At 53.9% G+C, this 19261-nt stretch overlaps 1 protein-coding gene across 2 annotated transcripts in view; it reads right to left on the bottom strand.

Annotated features, from left to right (window-relative positions):
- The window catches only part of COPS2 (COP9 signalosome subunit 2), a 764758-nt gene that overhangs the window by 265894 nt on the left and 479603 nt on the right, over positions 1-19261 (bottom strand). The window lies entirely within an intron of this gene.

Below are 19261 nucleotides of genomic sequence, written 5' to 3'. Positions count from 1 at the left end.
GCTTGGGGCTCAGTGGGGTGATTCAGCCCTAGTGGCTTTTCTCCTCACTCTATTTACCGGGGGTGTGGGGGGGGTAGGTTATGTCTTGTTTGTGCCTCCTGCATTAGTAATCACATTGGAATATCAATATTTAACAGTGCCATCTATATTCCAGTTCAGTATGTCCAACATCACTCATCTTGAGCAATCAATGTCATGCCATAAGGTTGCCCCCATTATATCTCTTTCTCAACAACCCATAGCATTGCCTCATATTAATTATCTTGTGCCTCTCGTCTCCGATCTTCAACGTCCAAGCAACCTTGGGCGTCCAGACAGTTCGTCACTTCTTCCGGGGTGTCGAAGAAATGTATTTTGCTCTTATGTATTATCTTGAGTCTTGCAGGATACAGAAGCATGTATTTAAGGCCAGCTGTGCGTAGTCTCCTCTTCACAGCTACAAATCCGTAGCGTTGTCTTTGTACTTGCATGGTGTAGTCGGGATATGCAGTTATGGTCGCTGCCGCTCTTTTTATCCTCCCTCCTTTCCTGAAGAACTCCAGGATCTTCTCTCAGTCTCTATAGTTCAGGATTTTCGCTATGATCGCTCGGGGCGTGGCCACTGGTTGCGGCCTTCGCACCAGGGTTCTATGTGTGCGTTCAATTGTGAATCCTTGAGAGAACTTGCCGGCCCCAATCTCCTGCATAATCATGCTCTCCACGTAGTCCTTTGGATCTTGTCCTTCCTCCCCTTCTGGAAGGCACACCACACGTGGGATACATTAATCACCATAATCGTATTTCTGATGCTTGTATCTGCTTAGATTCACATGCTGTGCATAGGCCGACATCTAGTAGAAGGCTGTGGAGTATTACAGTTTGTTTTTCGAAACTCGAAAATGGGCGTCGACACAGGGCGTGCCAGTCATACTATCCCTAGTGTGACGTCCACTGTACCCAAGATCCCTCACGCGTCTAGGATCCTCAGATTGTATTTTTTCTGACATGAGGTAGAGTAGCGTGAGTACAGATAATCCAAGCAGATAGACAGAAAGGTAAGACTACAAGCAATCGTGCTCCTTCTCTCAGAGGGGAGGAGGGGTGGGTCGCATGTGAATCTAAGCAGATACAAGTATCAGAAATACGATTACGGTGAGTAATGGATCCCTTCTGAGGCTTGTGGAATCTGCTTAGATCACATGCTGTGCATAGATTAGCGAGCAGTACCTGAAGGAGGTGGGATGTGAGAAGGGTCATGAGCAAATAAGTGTCTTAGAACTGCTTGTCCCACTTGTGTATCTGCCTTGGAATGGGTGTCAATGCAGTAATGCTGAGTAAAAGTGTGAACAGAGCTCCAAGTAGCTGCTTTACAAATGGTGTCAAGGGGTACATTTGCAATGAAAGCCAGAGTGGTCCCAATGCCTCTAGTAGAGTGGGCTCTTGGCGTGAAAGGCAGAGTTCTTTCAGAGAGTGAGTAAAACAGCTGGATACAGTTAATAATCCACTTCGAGATGGCACCTTTAGAGACGCGATCCCCCTCTCTGCCTGTAGCTACGGAGACAAACAGTTGATCTGTTTTTCTTAGCGGTCTGATTTTATTTACATAGTAGAGGACCGCCCTACGCACATCTAGGGTGTGTAGTTTCACCTCAGCCAAGCTTTGCGGGTCCAGGAAGAAAGCCAGAAGCTCGATGGACTGGTTTACATGGAATTTAGATATACATTTAGGTGAGAACCTAAGGTGTGTGCGTAAAACCAGTTTGTCTTTATGGACAGTAAAGAAGGGATCTACTCTGGCACCAGATAACGAACCTCTTCCAATTGTCAAAGTAACAGTGCCTTGTGTTTGGTTTCCTAGATTCCTTTAGGATGTCCATACACCTCTGTGGCAAATGGAGATGTCCAAACTCTATGACCTCAGGAGCCATGCTGCCAGGTTCATTGAGTTGGGTTGCTGGTGCACTGTTTGACCTTGGTGCTGGGACAGTAGGTTGTACCAGGCTGGAAGTTTGATGGGCTCGCACACCGCCATCCTGCGTAGGTGTGGGAACCACAGTTGTCTTGCCCACATGGGAGCAACTAGGATGAGCGTCATTGACTCTCTGTTCATCTTGTTCACCACTTTCCTGATGAGGAGTTGGTGGAAAAGCGTACGCAAACATCCCTGACCAGTTCATCCACAGGGCGTTCCCCTGGGAGTCTGGTTGGGGGAACCTGGATGCAAATCCTGGGCATTGTCTGTTTTCGCTTGTGGCGAATAAGTCTATAGTGGGGAAACCCCACTGAGAGAAGATATCTTCTACGACCTCTCTGTGTAGAACCCATTCGTGTTCCTCTGGGAGGGAATCTCTGCTCAGAGCATCCGCTAGGGAATTGAGCTCCCCTGGAACATGTTGTGATGACAGGAAGATGTTCCGTCTGAGTGCCCATATCCAGATTTTCTGGGCAAGCTTGGACAGATTTGGCGAGCGAGTCCCTCCTTGCTTGTTCAGGTAGAACATGGCTGTTGTGCTGTCCGTCCGGATTTGCACTGACAGGTTTAGTAGGTGGGGCTCGAACGCCTGAAGCGCTCTGAATACTGCCAGAAGCTCTAGCAGGTTGATGTGGTTCTTGGCCACTGAGTGAGACCAGAGACCCTGAGCTGTGTGGTGGAGATGGTGAGCACCCCACCCCGTCAGGCATGCATCTGTAGTGACTATTGCCTGTACTTCGGGATCGTAAAAGGGTTTCCCCTGTGCGAGATTCTCTCTTGTCCACCAGTGAAGGCTTTGTACCAGTGTTGGCGAAACGACCACTAGATCGTCCCACTGACCACTTGCCTGAGACCACTGTTTCGCCAACCATTCCTGCATGGGACGCATGCGCAGGCAGGTAAATACATGACGCCATCATGCCCAGTAAACGCATTGCTTTGTGTACCGTTATTTGTTGACCAGACTGATAATGCGGAATTTGCAGTAGTATATTCCGAATTCCTTCTTCTGAAGGAAAGGTCAACCCCTCTTGGGTATCTAGGATTGCTCATAGGAATTGTTTTGAGGTGCTTGGCACTAGGCTTGACGTTTTCTTGTTGATTGAGAAGCCTAACTCGTGGAGGAGGTCGATAGTCCTTTGAATGTTTGTCCTGCAAATTCCTGGGGTTTCCCCCGTTATGAGCCAGTCGTCCAGATAAGGGTACACTGGGTTTGTCTCCCTGCGTAGGTGTGCAGCCGCCACCGCCAGTACCTTGGTGAATACCCTTGGTGCTGAAGCTATCCCGAAGGGCAGTACCTTGAATTGGTAGTGTCGACTGTCCTCCTTGAAGCGCAAATACTTTCTGTGCGCTGGGAACATGAAAATAAGCATCTTTCATATCCAAGGTTGCCATGTAATCCCCCTTTTTTAGGAGGGGGATTACCTCTTGTAGCGCGGTCATACGAAATTTTTGGGGCTTGACATACTTGTTGGCAGGCCGTAAGTCCAATACTGGGCGCATTGTCAAATCTTTCTTTGGCACAAGGAAGTAAGTTGAATAAATACCCTTGTTTACCTGGTGTCCCGGGACGACTTCTATCGCGTCCTTTTCTAGCAGAATGGCGATCTCCTCGAGGAGAATCTTCTGATGTTCTAAAGAATGTACTCTTTGTCGTGGAGGATGGTTCCGGGGACGCTGTAGTAGTTCTATACAATATCCTGTGGATACTGTTGACAGCACCCATCTGTCTGATGTGACCCCTTCCCAAGCCTGGGTGAAGTTGGAAATGCGTCCTCCTACTGGGGTTGCGTGAGAAGGGACCCTGAACTGAGCGTCACTGCTTTGGTGGAGGCGTGCCGCCTCCCTTGTTGGGGCTGCCTCTGCTCTTACCACGACCTCTCCTATTACCCCTGCCGTAACCCTGGGTAGACTGTTGGTTGTTGTTCCACTGTGTACCCTGCCCCTGGGAATAGGTAGATCCTCTCTGGGAATTTTGGCCGTGTGGGCGACGAAAATTACTATTCCCTCTCTGGTTAGGGGGTTTATTGGTTAACTGGCAAAGGGACTTGAGTGTTTCGTATTCGTCCTTGGCATTCTTCAGTGCGTCTTCGACAGCCTTACCAAACAGATCGGTTTCCACCGGTTTATCCAATAATGATGCCTGGGTTTCTGCCTTAAAACCAGACTGCCGTAACCACGCATGTCTCTTGATAACAGTGCCTTCCGCTATCAATCTGCCTGCCTTGTCCGCGGCGTCGAAGGTTGCTTTCAAAATGCAACCAGACACGGCTCTACCCTCTGCGGAAATCCAAGCTCACTGGCCATTTAAAGGTTCAGGAGCAGAGGCTATGAGTGCCGCGACTTCTTCCCACTGATGGCAGTTGTAGCTGGCCAACAGGGTGGTGGAGTTTGCAATCCTTGCTTGATAGGCGGACGTTGAGGCTACTTTCCTGCCGAAACCGTATAGTTTTTTGCTCTCCTTGTCGGGAGGAGCTTCGGACGATGACAAGGGTGTTCCAGCCCTCTTACGAGTGTTGGTGACAACTAGGGAGTCTGGCTTCAGATGTCCTCTTATATACAGAGGGTCAGACTGGGCCGCCCTGAAAAGCTTTTCAACCCTGGGATTGACTGCTCTGGTGAGGTTCGGGTGCACCAGAGACGGATCTATTCTCCGCTGAATGAACTTAAGGATAGGGATGGTCTGGGCAACAGGCCTCCTTTCTCCCACTAACTCTTCTGCGAAGTCCCTTTCCTCCTGGACACCGTGGGTGTAAATGTGGAAATGTTCTGCTGCGCGTGCGAGAACCTCGTTTAGGAGGGGTTGGTTATCGACCGGGGAGTCGGTAACCGGGGCTTCGTTCTCTACCGGGGAATCTACTCTATGTTTCTGGCTCCTACTCTTCTTCCTGATCCTCATCATCCCCATAGTAGCCCGTCTCGGTTTGCTCTTCTACCATACTGAATTCTTGGTCCTCACCAGAGGAAGCCTCTCCTTGATACAGTGAGTATGGTCTTGCGTATGGTTGTACCTCGAAGGGTTCTGACCTCATCGGAGTTTCAAACCGGGGCTTTTTAGTCGGGGGGATAGGATCAGTAGAGCCTGAGGGTGTCGCCCTTTGTGGATCATACGAGAGGAAATGTTCGGGATTTTTATCATAAAAATCATCCAAAGAAGACATTCTTGACATGACCCTATCTATGTCTTCACTGGACCATTTTTTTGAACTGGGAATGACTCTCTCAGCAAGTCTATGGGATTTATCCTGAGTAGCTTTGCTGATCTTAGACATATCAGCAGACCTGGTTTTGTCTGTCTGTTTAGGGGGAGTGGTGTGTTTCACAGGTGTGGAAGACTGCAAAGGTTGTTTCTTCTGCTGGTTTCCCCCTTCCCCGTGCGTGGAAAAATGTTTTCCCTGTCCTTTAGTGGCTCTGGAGGTTTTCGACGCCTGGCGTCGAGGATCGGGGTTGGTGTCCCTGTCCTTCGAGCGTGGGGCCTCGCTGGCTTTAACTGCGGGCTCCGACTCCTGGAGCGCGGCCTGGGGGAGGAAGTCGTCTTCGTCTTCCGACGATCAAACTTCTGTTAGCCTAGGGAGCGAGGCACTCTTGGCAAGAGTGGATGATTGCCTGGAGTCATGCGGCGATCTTGATCGAGAGCGCCCAGAGGACACCGAATCGGACCGTTCTGTTTCTGCCTCTTTCCGAGAACTCGACGTCGTCGAGTCTCGGTTGGACTTAGTGTGTGTGTAGTATGTGAAGCGCTTGTGTCGCCGGGGGTCTTCCCCATAGCCGCCCTGCCGGACGACCTTCCGAGGTCGGGGACCTGCGCTCGGCTGTCTTTCGACACCGTAATGCCCTCGCCGTCCGAAAGTACGGCGTCGCTGCCGTTGCTGAAGGCGCCCTCCGCTGCCATGGCCGCCTGCCTGGCGTGGTGGGCCCAATGCTTCGTCGAACGGTCCTTAAGTGTCTTAGGTTTAAACCTACTACACGCTCTGCAGTTCGCTTCGGGGTGGTCCCTCGGCAAGCAGAGATTGCACGTGGCGTGCCTGTCGACCCAAGGGTATTTGCGATTGCACTTGGGGCAGAATTGAAAAGGGGTACCCTCCATACGCACCTTGAGGCAGCTGGCTGTTAAGTGTAGGAAATGTATAAGGTGTACCTATATACCAAGAGTGTAGAGTATGCATCACCCCCCACTCTCCCTACTTGCAGGGCCGAGGCCAGAGGCCTTCCAAAGCCCGGGCTGAGGCCAGCGGCCTTCCGAGGCCCAAATCCGTCGTGCAGCAGCCGACGGTCGATTACTTCTCCAGCCGGCATCGAGTGTCGAAGTTCGATGTTGGGGTGGGGAAGGATGTCAATAGATTATTATTTTAAATTTTTAGCAAAAGTATGGCTAAGGCCAGGGGACTCCGCAAAATGCTTCTGACCAATATGGCGGAAAAAAACAATCTGAGGATCCTAGACGCGTGAGGGATCTTGGGAACAGTGGACGTCACACTAGTGATAGTATTACTGGCACACCCTGTGTCGACGCCCATTTTCGAGTTTCAAAAAACAAACTGTAATACTCTGCAACTTCCACTAGATGTCGGCCTTATTTGTAAAGCCTTTTCTACTGAACATAAGTTTCACACTGCTTACCGACCACAAGCATATCATGTGGAGAGGAAGAATGCAGATCTTAAGTGTAAATTAACAAAGATCTACGCAGATACCAAGTTAATTGGCTCTAAGCACTGCCAATTGCAAAGTACATGCAAGGATCCATTAAATCTAACTACTGGTCCTCCCCCTAATTGTCACTGCACGTCCCATGTGCTTGCCAGCGACAGCATGAATACTCATCTCCCCCTTCTGATGATTCTATGCTTCAGTATTTCATTTCCTTGACATCTGCCCTCCAGTCCTTCATTCCAGGTCTCTGCCTCCTTTCGAGAACAGCCAACAAAACCACTGCACAATCTACAGCCAGGCGAGCTGGTCTACGTTCCAGTCCACACTGAAAATCTGCGTTGCAGCCCAGATGGAAAGGACCTTTGGTGGTCGTCCTTACATCATTCACAACAGTCCGCTGTGAAGGACTACAAATGTGGGTTGCCACCTCGCACATCAAGAGACATAAAGAGCTCCCTGCACTTGCATCACCACCAGCAGCACCTTTACAAACGGTGCCCGAACATTTGCGCTTGAGGGACTCAACAGCTACAACTTGCATTATAATTTGAGAAGCAGGAAATTACTTCCATGGACACTGGAAAACCACCCTTCTTAGCTGAATTGTTACAACAACCCGCAAGTGTCAAATGTTAGCAGCAAAGTGGTGGGAGAAGACATCATGCAATTGTCCTCCCCAACAAGTAGGAATAATTATAAGTTACTCACCATAGTGACTAAAGTACTCAAGTCCATAGTCCCCTTCCCTCCATACTGTATGGAAGTTCCTCGCTAGGGACTGGAGACTGAACCTTTTTCACCAGAAAGAAAGTCTTCTGCTTTAAATTTAGAGGCGCGGGCCTGGGAGCATGGTCTCCCCCGACTCCGCTGCCCACCAGCACCACCCCTCAGTCCCCTTTGATGCATTGACAATATTACTGTAGGGGGTTGATTACAACTAAAGGTAGCCCTGGGATTGAGAGGTGACCCTCCTAAGAAAACAAGTTCTTTAAGACTGCCTGCCCAAATGCCACGTCTGACCTGGAGCCGGCATTCAAGCAGTAGTGCTTGCAGAAGGACAAAGGTGTGGTCCATGTAGCCGCCTTGCTGACGGCCTGCCACAACGTGCCTCTGGAACGCGACTGCCGTGGCCTTGGCTCCGATAGCGTGGGCATGCATATTTTCCGGTAGTGGCTTGTGCTACCCCTTATAGGCCTCCTTGATGGCCGCAACCATCCATCTTGCAATGGAAGCCTTGGAAGCCTGATAACCTGGCTTTCACCCACCGAAGGTGACAGAGAGCCTCTGACTTGCGGATGTTCTTGGTTCTGTCTAGGTAAAATGTTAGAGCCCACCTAACATCTAGACAGTGCAGTACCCTCAGATTCAGCCTTAGGGTCCGCAAAGAAAGTGGGTAGCACTATCTCCTCATTCAGGCAAAATGAGGAGACTACCTTAGATAAAAAGGCGCAGTGAGTTCTAAGCACCACCATGTCCTTATGAAAAGTATAAGGCTCTGACGACACCAGTGCCTGGATTTCACGGACCCTGCGTTCAGACGCAAGACCCACCAGGATGGCCGACTAATTGGTGAATAGCCTGATGTCTGCGGATGCCATTGGCTTGAATGGTTTATGCACCAAGGCGCCAAAAACTATGTTGAGGTCCCACACAGGGTGTGGCTTCGTGATAGGCTGGTAGAGCCTAGTGAGGCCGCCAGATGTCTTAACCACTGGGTTGGGGGATGAGAAGACCTCCTCTTCAGAGTTCCGGTAGGCTCTAATGGCCACCAGGTAGGTGCAGCATGTGTCTACTTGCACACCCGGAAGTGCGAGGTGAGCTGAGAAGGATAGCAGCTTGTCCAATGTGCAGGTAAGTGGGTTGTAGACTCCGCCCAATGACAAAACCTAGTCCACTTGCTTTTGTACTGGGTCCTGGTAGCATCGCTCCTAGCCCCCTGTATCATGTCTAGGTTAGCCTGTGACAGATGAAAATGCCTTAGTGTGACCTGTTCAGGAACCATGCTGCAAAGGCTAACTTCTAGGGTGCAGGGTGGATAAGGAACAAGTTACTTACCTGTAACTGTTGTTCTCCAGCATGGGTCTGGCATGGATTCACATGCTCATGAATATTCCCCGTCGTCAGGCTGGGAATCCTCGGTAAAGAAAAAAAACCAGTATCAGTTTCGTTTCTGATCTGTCTTTCGTAGTAATAACCAATCACTGGTCTCTGCGTCATACTGACCACAGCCAATGACTGCCCTCTACCTAAGCACCGCCTCTGGCAGCCATCTTCAGATTTGGAAGCACGTGAAGTGGCAGTATGACCAAGTGAAGAGCCGCAGAGGGGTAGGCGGGAGGGTTCGCATGTGAATCCATGCCAGACCCATGCTGGAGAACAACAGTTACAGGTAAGTAACTTGTTCCTTCTCCAGCATGGGGTCTGGCATGGATTCACATGCTCATGAATAAAGAATACATAGCAGTACACACATGCACAACCACGGGAGGTGGCAAAGGCTCAACATTAAGCATCACATCAACTCAACATTAAGCATCTTACCTCCTCACCAGGCTCACCTCAGGCGAACAGGTTGCGCAGCACTGCTTGGCCGACCCTGGACTCCTCCCTGGAATCCCGGTCGACGCAGTAGAATTTCGTGAAGGTGTGCGTCGACCTCCACGTAGCAGCCCTGCATATGTCCAGCAGGGGCACACCAGATAGGAACGCCGTGGTAGCTGCGATCGCTCTGGTGGAATGGGCTCTCGGACGGCCAGGCAGCGGTCGGTTTGCCAACCGGTGACAGTACATGATACAGCCGGAGAGCCATCTGGAGATGGAAGCCTTCGAGAGAGCCTTCCCCTGATTGACAGGTCCAAAGTTCACAAAGAGTTGTGACGTCTTCCGAAAACCTTTCGTGATGTCCACGTAGAACTTCAGCGCTCTAGCTACATCCAGCGAGTGCAAAGTCCTCTCAGCCGGCGACGAAGGCGACGGGAAGAACACAGGTAACACCAAGGGTTCGTTGAGATGAAAGTCCGACGGTACCTTGGGCATGAAGGAGGGGTGCGTCCTGAGCACTACCCTCGTGTCGTGGAAAGTCAAGTACGGGGCCTTGCAGGAAAGGGCCTGGATCTCTCCCACTCGTCGTGCGGAGGTGATGGCCACGAGAAAAGCTGTTTTCCACGATAGAAACTTCAACGGGGCCGAGTGCAGAGGCTCGAACGGAGGTCCCATGAGTTTGGTCAGCACCACGTTGAGCTCCCACGCCGGGGCCGGAGCCTTCACCGGCGGGAACGATCTGAACAGTCCCTTCATAAACTCTTTCACCAGACGATGAGACCACAAGGACGTCCGGCCCGTGGTTCTGGTGTATCGGGAGATCGCAGCAAGATGAATCTTGATGGACGCGTGAGCCAGACCAGCTTTGGCCAGCGTCAGCAGGTACGGCAGCACTTGGGGAGCCGTAATCCGTAGAGGGTTAATCTTCTGTGCGTGGCACCAGACAGAGAACCTCTTCCATTTGTGTCCGTAGCATTTAAGAGTCGAGGACGCCCTGGCCTTTGCAAGAACCTCTCTGCAATCGGCCGGTATGTCGTATCCTCCAAACTCTAGCGCTGCAGGAGCCAGGCCTGCAAGTTCAGCGACTTCGGGTCGTGGTGGAGGATGGCGCCTCCTTCCCTGGAGAGTAGATCCGCGTCCGCCGGCAGCTTGATTGGCGGGGACGCCTACAAGTCCAGAAGGTCCGGGAACCATATCTGCCTCGGCCACGCAGGTGCGACGAGGATCATCCTGCACCGTGACCTCTTGAGCTGGTTGACGAGCCGGATTAGCAGAGGCAAGGGAGGGAACGCGTAGAGGAACAGGCCCTCCCAGGGGAACGAGAAAGCATCGCCCATGCTCCTCGTCTGGGGAAACCTGCTGGCGAACCTCCGGCACTTGGTGTTCGTCGCCGTCGCGAACAGGTCGATCTGGGGTGTGCCCCACCGTCGGAAGAGGCGATCCACCAGATCCTGCCGTAGTTCCCACTCGTGGCACGAGCGCAGCTCCCTGCTGAGTGAGTCGGCGATGGTGTTTTTTATCCCTGCCAGATGAAACAGCACCAGAAGAATCCCTTGGGCGACGGCCCAATGCCACAGGTCCTGCGCCTCCTTGGACAGCGCTGGGGACCTGGTTCCGCCCTGTTTCCTGATGTAAAACATGGTGGTGGTGTTGTCGGTGAAGATCCTCACCACCTTGCCCTTGAGGGACGGAAGGAAGGACCTGAGGGCCCAAAACACTGCACGGAGCTCCAGGACGTTGATATGCAGGGACTTCTCCGTCGGGAGCCAGAGTCCCCTTGCGTGCAGATTTTCGGTGTGCGCTCCCCACCCTTCTAGGGAGGCATCCGTGGTCACAGTCACCTGGTGGGCTGGGGTCTGGAAGTCCATGCCCGCCGTCAGATGCGCGCGGGTGCCCCACCACCGTATCGCTCGTCGGAAACTCTCGTCGAGCTTGATCCTTTCCTCGAAGCTGCCCGTCGTCTGGATCCAGCGCGCATCCAGGAACTCTTGCAACGGGCGCATCCGGAGCCTGCACATGGGAATGAGGTAGATGCAGGAAGACATCATCCCGAGGAGGGACTTGATGGACCTCACCTTGGCCGCGTCGGCCACCAACATCCGTTGCACCTTGCCCAAGATGGTCCTGGTCCTCTCCTCCGACGGGGAGGCCAGAAGGGACACTGTGTCGAGCCTCGCTCCCAGAAACAGTGCGACTTGCGCGGGCACCAGGTGGGATTTGGCGTAGTTCACGGAGAATCCCAGGTCCGTGAGGAGTTGGACGGTCCTTGCCGTGTGGACCACGGCGAGCTCCCTCGTCTTGGCGCGGATGAGCCAGTCGTCCAGGTAGGGGTAGACGTGAATCCCCTCGCGGCGCAGCTGCGCCGCCACCGGTGCGAGGCACTTGGTGAAAACCCTGGGTGCCGACCGTAGTCCGAAGGGAAGGGCTTTGAACTGGTAATGACGCCCTTGGACCACGAATCTGAGGAATTTTCGGTGCCCCTTTAGGATGGGAATGTGGAAGTAGGCATCCTCCAAATCCAACGACGATAGGAAGTCTCCTTCCTCCAGCTGACCCAGGACGTGCTGGAGGGTGACCATCCGGAACTTCTGCGCCTTGATGAACTTGTTCAGGCGCCGCAGGTCCAGGATGGGGCGCCATCCTCCCGTCTTCTTCTTCACGAGGAAGTAACGCGAGTAGACTCCGGAGCCCCGAAGCCTCTTTGGGACGAGTTCGATGGCGCCCTTTCTGAGCATCGCCTTTACCTCCAGGAGAAGTTGAGGGACGTGAAGTTCTTTCCTGGCCACGGGGGGGACGCGCGGGCACCTTCTTTGAAACTCGAGCGCGTGGCCCCGGGCCAGGGCGTCCAGCACCCAACGGTCGGTGGAGATGGACTCCCACACGCTGACGAAGCCCGCCAGCCGGCCTCCCACCGGGGTGCTTCGGTGGGGGCCCGACCCCACGGCCGGTTCAATCCTGCTTGGACGCGGCCTTGCCGCCTTGGCCTCCTTGGCGACGACGGCGGGGTCCGCCAGACTTGCCTCGTCCTCTGTAGGCCTCTTGCGACGACGAGCGGGCCGCTTGACGGTAGGAAGCGAAACCGCCGCCGGAACCTTTGGAGGCGCCCTTGCCTCCGCCGCTCCGAAAGGGCGTCCGCCGTTGCTGCAGTACTCCAAGGGCCCGGGCCGTCTCAGTATCCGCCTTGATGGCCTGAAGGGAATCGTCCACTGTCTTCCCAAACAGGTTGTTCCCGTCGAAGGGCATGTCCAGGACCCTGGTCTGGACGTCCTGCCGAAAGTCCGTAGCCTTGAGCCATCCGCGACGTCGAAGGCAAACGCCGTTGCCCATCTGGCGGAACCCAGTGTCGGCGATGTCCGTCGCCACGGTGATGGCGTGGTCCGAGGCCACCTCACCTTCCTGCAGGATCTCAAGGGCCTCCGCCCTCTTGTCGTCCGGCAGAAAATCCAGCAGGGGAGCTATCTTGTACCAGAGTTCCCTGTCGTAGCGGGCCACGATAGCCAAGGCGTTGGCCGCTTTAATCGTCGTCGCCGCCGACGACGAGATGACTCTGCGTCCCATGGCATCCAATTTCTTTCCCTCGCCGTCCGGCGGGGAAGTCGACGTGGAGGCCGCACCCCCCCCCGCTTTCTTCCTGGCTGCCGCGGAGACGACGGAGTCCGGGGTAGGCTGCGCCCGGAGGCATAGGGGGGCCGAGTCCGGGACCCGGTACTTTTTCTCGTACCGGTCTCTTTTCGCTGGCGTCGTGGAAGGGTTCTTGAGGAGGGAAAGGCCCTCATCCCAAATGTCGTCCAACAGAGGCACTGCGAGGACCGTCTTCCTCTTGGCCTCGCGCCGTTGGTAAAGGAAGCCTTCCTTTTTCTTCTCCTCAGGGCAGAGTTGGAAAAGCTCGGATGCCCTGGCGATCATTGAGTGGAACGATCCAATCTCGTCGGGTGGAGAAGCCCTGGTGGGAGGCGACGACGGAAAATCCTCGTCGTATGCCTCGTCGTCCGTACCCGTCGCTGCCGTGTCAGTCCCCGTATCATCCCCTCGGGTGGACGGGGAGGAGGGCTGGACGGGGCGCGACGGTTGAAAAGGAGGCGGTGGATGGATCCTTCTTTTCTTGGTAGGGGGAACACCAGAAGGTCCCGGTTCTGGATCCCCCGACGGGAGAAGTTCCTCCGTCGGTAACGGAAGTCTCGTCCTTATCTCGGAGCATAAGGACTGTATAGCCAACAAAATGGCCGCTGAGTTGTCTTGCGGCGCTGGCAGAGGGGAATCCGACGGGCGAGCAGGGGCCCCGTCGGTATCCTCGACGATGTCGTCGTCGTCACCTGCGTCGGGGCCCATTCCGACGGGCTGGTCTTGTTCCACGCCTAGGCCGTGGCTTAAGACCTCGATCAGTTCCTCTTCTGAGGTTGAGGCCGAATCTACGACGACGCCCTGCCCCCCCTTCTTCCCCACGGAGGGTTTCACGGGGGTCCTATCGATGGGCACGAAAGAAGACTCCCTCCGAGGAGGCAGGGAGATTCTGGGCCCTGAGGCCGCCACCACTGGTGCAGCCTCCACAGGCTGGGCCAGGGCCGCCGCGACCGTTTCGATAGAGGGCTTGGTCGAATGGATCAAGGCCTTCACCACCTTAGGTGCGCTCACCGCCTTATCCTTGAGGGAGGGGGCACTGCCACGCTCCTCCTCTGCCTTAGAGCTCGACCGGGGTCTCTCCAGGAGCTTCGCCGGGTGCTCGGCCTTCCTCTTACCCGACCCAGAGCGTTGGCTCGTGGTTGATGGTGCCGGGGAGGGTGCGCCCTGCCTGGCGCCCGTAGAGCCCGACCGTTCGGCGCTCCCGGTGCCAGCGGACTCGCGGTGCTTGGCCTTATGTTGGGCCCCCGTCGCCGGGGCGCCCTCAAAGGTCTTAGAAGACCGCTCAGATTTCTTCTTCTTCTCGCCAGACGGGCTCTTACCCTCCAGCCAGCTGGCGAGACGTTGATGGCGGTCCTTCATGGTCCGTTCCGACATGTTGCCGCAAAACGCACAGTCCTTCTCCACGTGCGTATTGTCCCCATGAAGGCAGTAAAGGCAGAAAGAGTGTTCGTCCTCCTTGAAGACGTTCTGCAGCTGGCATCCAGGGCAGGCCCTGAACAGCTTTCCGGGCGTCGAGCTTCCCTTCTCCTGGGCCATCTCCGAGACCGGGCCTGAGAAGCTTCTGGAGTCCTCCGAAGCGTAGCTCGACGAAATCTTCACCCTTGAGGGGCACAGATGAATCCGACACGGGTCCCCGTTGATCGGATGTAGGATCGGTGGAGCTTGAGGCTCTTTTGACCGAAAGAATCGAAGTTTTTTGTGAAAAAGCTCGAAAAAAAGCACTAACGCTCGAGAGCAATAGCACGAGGATCCCAACACATGAACGTGCGGTAAAAATCTGAAGATGGCTGCCAGAGGCGGTGCTTAGGTAGAGGGCAGTCATTGGCTGTGGTCAGTATGACGCAGAGACCAGTGATTGGTTATTACTACGAAAGACAGATCAGAAACGAAACTGATACTGGTTTTTTCTTTACCGAGGATTCCCAGCCTGACGACGGGGAATATTCATGAGCATGTGAATCCATGCCAGACCCCATGCTGGAGAACCGTGTCTTCCTGCTGAGATAGTAGGTGAGCTGGGCCCAACGGAAAGTACATCAGTGGCTGATCTGAAAGACTGAGCTGCTCTGAGAAACATGGCCTCGCCAGCCACCAAGGAATGATCAGAAGGATACTGAGGTGTTGGGACTCTCTCATCTTGCAGATTACCCCGTGTACCAGGGAAGTGGGAGGGAAGGCATACACGTTTATGTTGTTCTATTGTATCTGTAACGCATCACCCAGAGAGCCCCAGCCCTGTCCCTGCCACGATGCAAACTGGGGGCACCTCCTGTTGGACCAGGTGGCAAAGAGATCCACCTGAGGATGACCTCATCTGTCGAAGATTGCCTGAAGGACCATTCGTAATTGTCCGCATCCAGCCTGCTGAGCCTGTCCGGCTCCAGGTTGGACTCCCCCAGAGGTGGATTGCTGGCAACTGCATGTTGTTTCTCAGCACCCACTCCCAAATGCTGACTGCTGGAGTGCAGAGGGGAGTAGACCTGGTGCCACCCTGCTTGTTCATGAAATACATGCTGGTGGCGCTGTCCGTTTGAATGAGAATCGCCTTGCCACCGATTTTAGGGAGGAAGACAGAGTGAGCCAGATGGCCATCAATTTGAGCAAGTTGATGTGGACCTCCTGCCGGGACAAATCCCCCTCGACACTGTGGCTATCCAGGGAGCTCCCCAGCCCTCTAGGGAGGAGTCTGTGGTGATGGTATCCTGCAGTGCTGGTTTCCGGAAGGGCCTGCCTATCCGCAAGCTGTAATCCGTGCTCCACCAGACTAGGTCCTGGTGGAGATGGAGAGACGTGACCAGCTCCACCTGGGAACCCTTCTCCTGACTCCAGGAGGCTGGAAAGTGTAGCTGCAAGCGCCTCATTTTGAGCCTCGTGTATGGCTCTGCAAGAGACATGCTGCCATGATGCCCAGGAGGTGTTGGTACCACCAGGTTGACTTCACTGCTTTGCTGAGAAAATGCCCTGTGGCCCTCTTGATGGCTGGGATCTTGTCCTCCGAAGGAAAAACTTACTTGGTGCTCGTATCCCAGAGGAGGCCCAGGAAAGTTAGATTCTGCGTTGGCTCAAGCTGTGACTTCTTTGAGATTGATGGAAAATCCCAACTCGTGTAGAGTATTCAAGAGAGCAGAGGTGGTGTGGCGGACTGCCTCCGGAGACCCTGCCCTGACGAGCCAGTGATCTATGTATGGATAGACATGGTGACCCTGGGCCCCTGAGGAGGGCTGCCACCGTGTTCATTAGTCTTGTAAATACCCTGGTGGCTGAATAGAAGCCAAAAGGTAGAACCTTGTATTGGAAATTAAAGCCCTTGATCCTGAACCTTAGAAAGGACCCATGGGGCCGTCAGATCGGGATGTGTAGGTATGCATCCTTCAGATCCAGGGAGCACATCCAGTCTCTCATGCACAGTGTCTCGGCTATAAGTGCTGGGGTAACCATCTTGACATTTTGTAGAGGAAGGGAAAGGTTCAGCGTGGAAAGGTCCAACACAACTCTCAGACCCCCCTGGTTCTTGTGTATGACAAAATCTGTGAGTAGAAGCCCAGAGCTCGCTGGGAGGCTGAGACCTCTTCCACTCCCCGACTCTCTACGAGTGATCGAATTGTCAGCAACAGAGCTGCTGTCCCAATCTGTGGGAGCAGAGGGAAGGAGAGAGGGAAAGGAGGGATAGGTAGGCGGTTATCCGTGAACACTACTGAGAGGATCCAGGGGTCTGCGAACCTCTTGCGCCAGCATTGGCAGTGAAGGGCAAGCCTACCCCCCCACCATAGACACGTGGGCCTGGATGGGCGTGTGATGCCTTTTTCCGTTTAAGGCTGAGGAGGGGGACTGACAAAAAAAAAACCTTGTGCGCAGCCTTGTGTTTGCGCCGGTGCTGGCTCTGAGACCTGTCCGGTTGCCTGGACCGTCGTTCCTGGAAACCCCGGAGCCCGCCAAAGGACCGGCCCTTGTCTGGCCGCTTCGTCGGGCTGTATGTTTTCGAGGTGGTCTTAGTGAGGATGGACTAAGATTTGGCAGTCTAAGAGCTGTATTTCTTCTTATCCAGTTCCTCGTCCATAGTGGAATGGAACAGGTCGCCACCCTCAAAAGGAAGATCCAGTATGCGCTCCTGGACGTCCTGGTTGCACTTGGTGGCACGTAGCCAGGCCGTCCTTCTCTTGTCCATAGCGATGCAAGAATGCCAGCCCCGTCTTGAAGTGTGCCTGGCTCTGTACAGGACATTCTGGGAGGAAGTCGGCAATTTTGTGCGAATGCCTCTGGTTTACCGCGGCAAGCATAGCGTCTGCATTAGACTGACAAAGATGAAGGGAAGTGTTGGAATAAATCTTCTTCCAGTACGCTTCCAGGATCTTCTCCTCCTTACCCAGGAGTGCAGAGGATAAGGTAGCCGAAGAAGATTGTGGCTTGGAGTAGAGTGAGGCTGCAGCAATCACTGTAGAGCGAGGCTGCAGCAATCACTGAGGAGTGTGGCTGAGGGTGTGACGACAGCAAGAGTGGATTCACCCTACATCTGCCTAGACGGGGCGTTGAGGCGCCTGTTGGTAGGCTGCACCGGGTGGGGTTTAAGCCATCCATTGTTCGCAAGAGCCACGTCTTTTTTCATCGGGATCCCCGTTTTAGCTGTGGTGCGTAGAGGGAGGACCCCTGCCAGGACCCCCACCTTCGGTCGTTCCACCACAAGCTCAGGAAGTCCCAGGTATTTGGCCAAGCCGGTGAGCCGCTCATGGAAGGCCTTGGCCGACGATGGGGTGTCCGGGTGGTCCTCATCATCCGTGTCCCCCAAGGTGTCCTGCTGGTCTGCAGCACATGAGCAGTGTTAGGTGCATGTGGCTGCGGCGTACTGATAGGGGCAGCCAAGACCGTTGAGTTGTGGGAGCTGCCAGTGGCAGCTGGAGCTGCACCATGGGTGGGATTGCTGGTTCAACGGGCAGATTGGCCGTAGGTGCCGGCGGAAGAACTGGAGGGAATATGTCCCTGATCACATCCCTGGGGATGATGCCCATCTGCGGAGACCTCATGAGGGTCATAAACCTTTTAAAAAAAACGGTCTTCACAGGCCGGTGGAGCGCTTGGAGGCGCGGGCATGGGCTGAGACCTGGGTGCAGCCTGGATTACTGCCCGATTGGTGTATCTGCCCTGCGACAATGGATATGCCGTAGGTCATGTGCCCGGTGAAGACCAGTCTCACCAGGAAACTGGCTCCCCTACCTATTACCCTCGGCCTGGCGGCTGGTAGCTGTAGCAGCCTCGGTACCTGCCCTAGTACAAGAACCTGAAAGATCCCTCCCGCTGGTGCACTTCCTGGGAAAGGAGTCGCATTTGCAGGGTGCGGATGAAAAAAAGTGCCCCTACCTTGGCCTGGACTTGTGCTTGACGAATTCCTTCCGGTCCTCCGAAGGCGACCTTCCGAAGAGCTCCCTCCACCGAGCTAGCCTGTTCTTCAGAGTGCGTGGGAGCAGCCTTCTCAGCCGTTGTCGGGGCCATGGCAGCCGAGGCAGAGAGCATGGGGGCAGACGTAGGGAAGAGCCCCTCGCAGGCTGGACATCTGCTGAAGCCTGCTCAAGTAGACATGCGCCGGGCAGGAGCGTGGTGCCAGAGGACAGAGGTCTCTGAGTAAAAACAAGACCAAAAAAAAATATATATATACTTCTCTGGGGAAGAGCGCGTGGAATTACTAGGCCGGAGGCCTATCCCAGGATCGCTGGTGAAAGCGGTCCGTTCCCATCCACGCGGAAAAGAGGACTGGGGAGTGGCGCCAGTGGGCAGAGTCAGGGGAGTGCATGTTCTCAGGGCCTTGCCCCCGCACGCCTCTAAATTTAAAGGGGAAGATGTTTTTTTCTGGTGAAAAAGGTTCTGTCTTCCATCCATAGCGAGGGACGCCCATACAGTATGCAGGAAAGGGGACGGGACGTAGGAGTACATAGTAGCGATAGTGATGCGGATATTGTAGATTTTCTCCATAAACATTATATTCATCATGTTCCCACAGAAGATTGTACTTGCATAGCACTAGGTGCTAAATATGATGCTTCTATTCCACCTCACAGATAATCCACTGGTAATCAAAATAGGAATGTATTAGTGAAATGGTCAGTGCATGAATGTTAATGAGATTGTGAAAGATGCCTCAGCCCACATCCTATGCGTGTACCTTTTTTTTAGCAGTCCCCAAGAACCACCCCTTTTTGTGAATTTCTGCCAGCTTGGAGAAGGGGGGATTTGAAGAAGAATTGTAGGCACACAAAATATTTCAGACAACACTGGGTTTGGAACCAAATACCTTATCCAGAGTTTGTGGCCCATGATCCCATTACATATTGGCCACACTACCCATATACCTATAGGAGAAGATGTATGCGGAATAAATATACTAAAACAGTGGACACAATTTAAACAGGAACTAAAAACACTGATGTTTTACTGACCTCTTGGCAAGCTCAGGTTCTGAGATGCCTGATGGAATATAGTACCTACAATATCCTGGAGTGGGGGCTT

The sequence above is a fragment of the Ambystoma mexicanum genome, chromosome 11 (genome assembly GCF_040938575.1).
Source record: "Ambystoma mexicanum isolate Mex_15411 chromosome 11, UKY_AmexF1_1, whole genome shotgun sequence".
Classification (NCBI taxonomy): domain Eukaryota; kingdom Metazoa; phylum Chordata; class Amphibia; order Caudata; family Ambystomatidae; genus Ambystoma; species Ambystoma mexicanum.
This window is presented reverse-complemented; position numbering and strand designations above follow the sequence as displayed.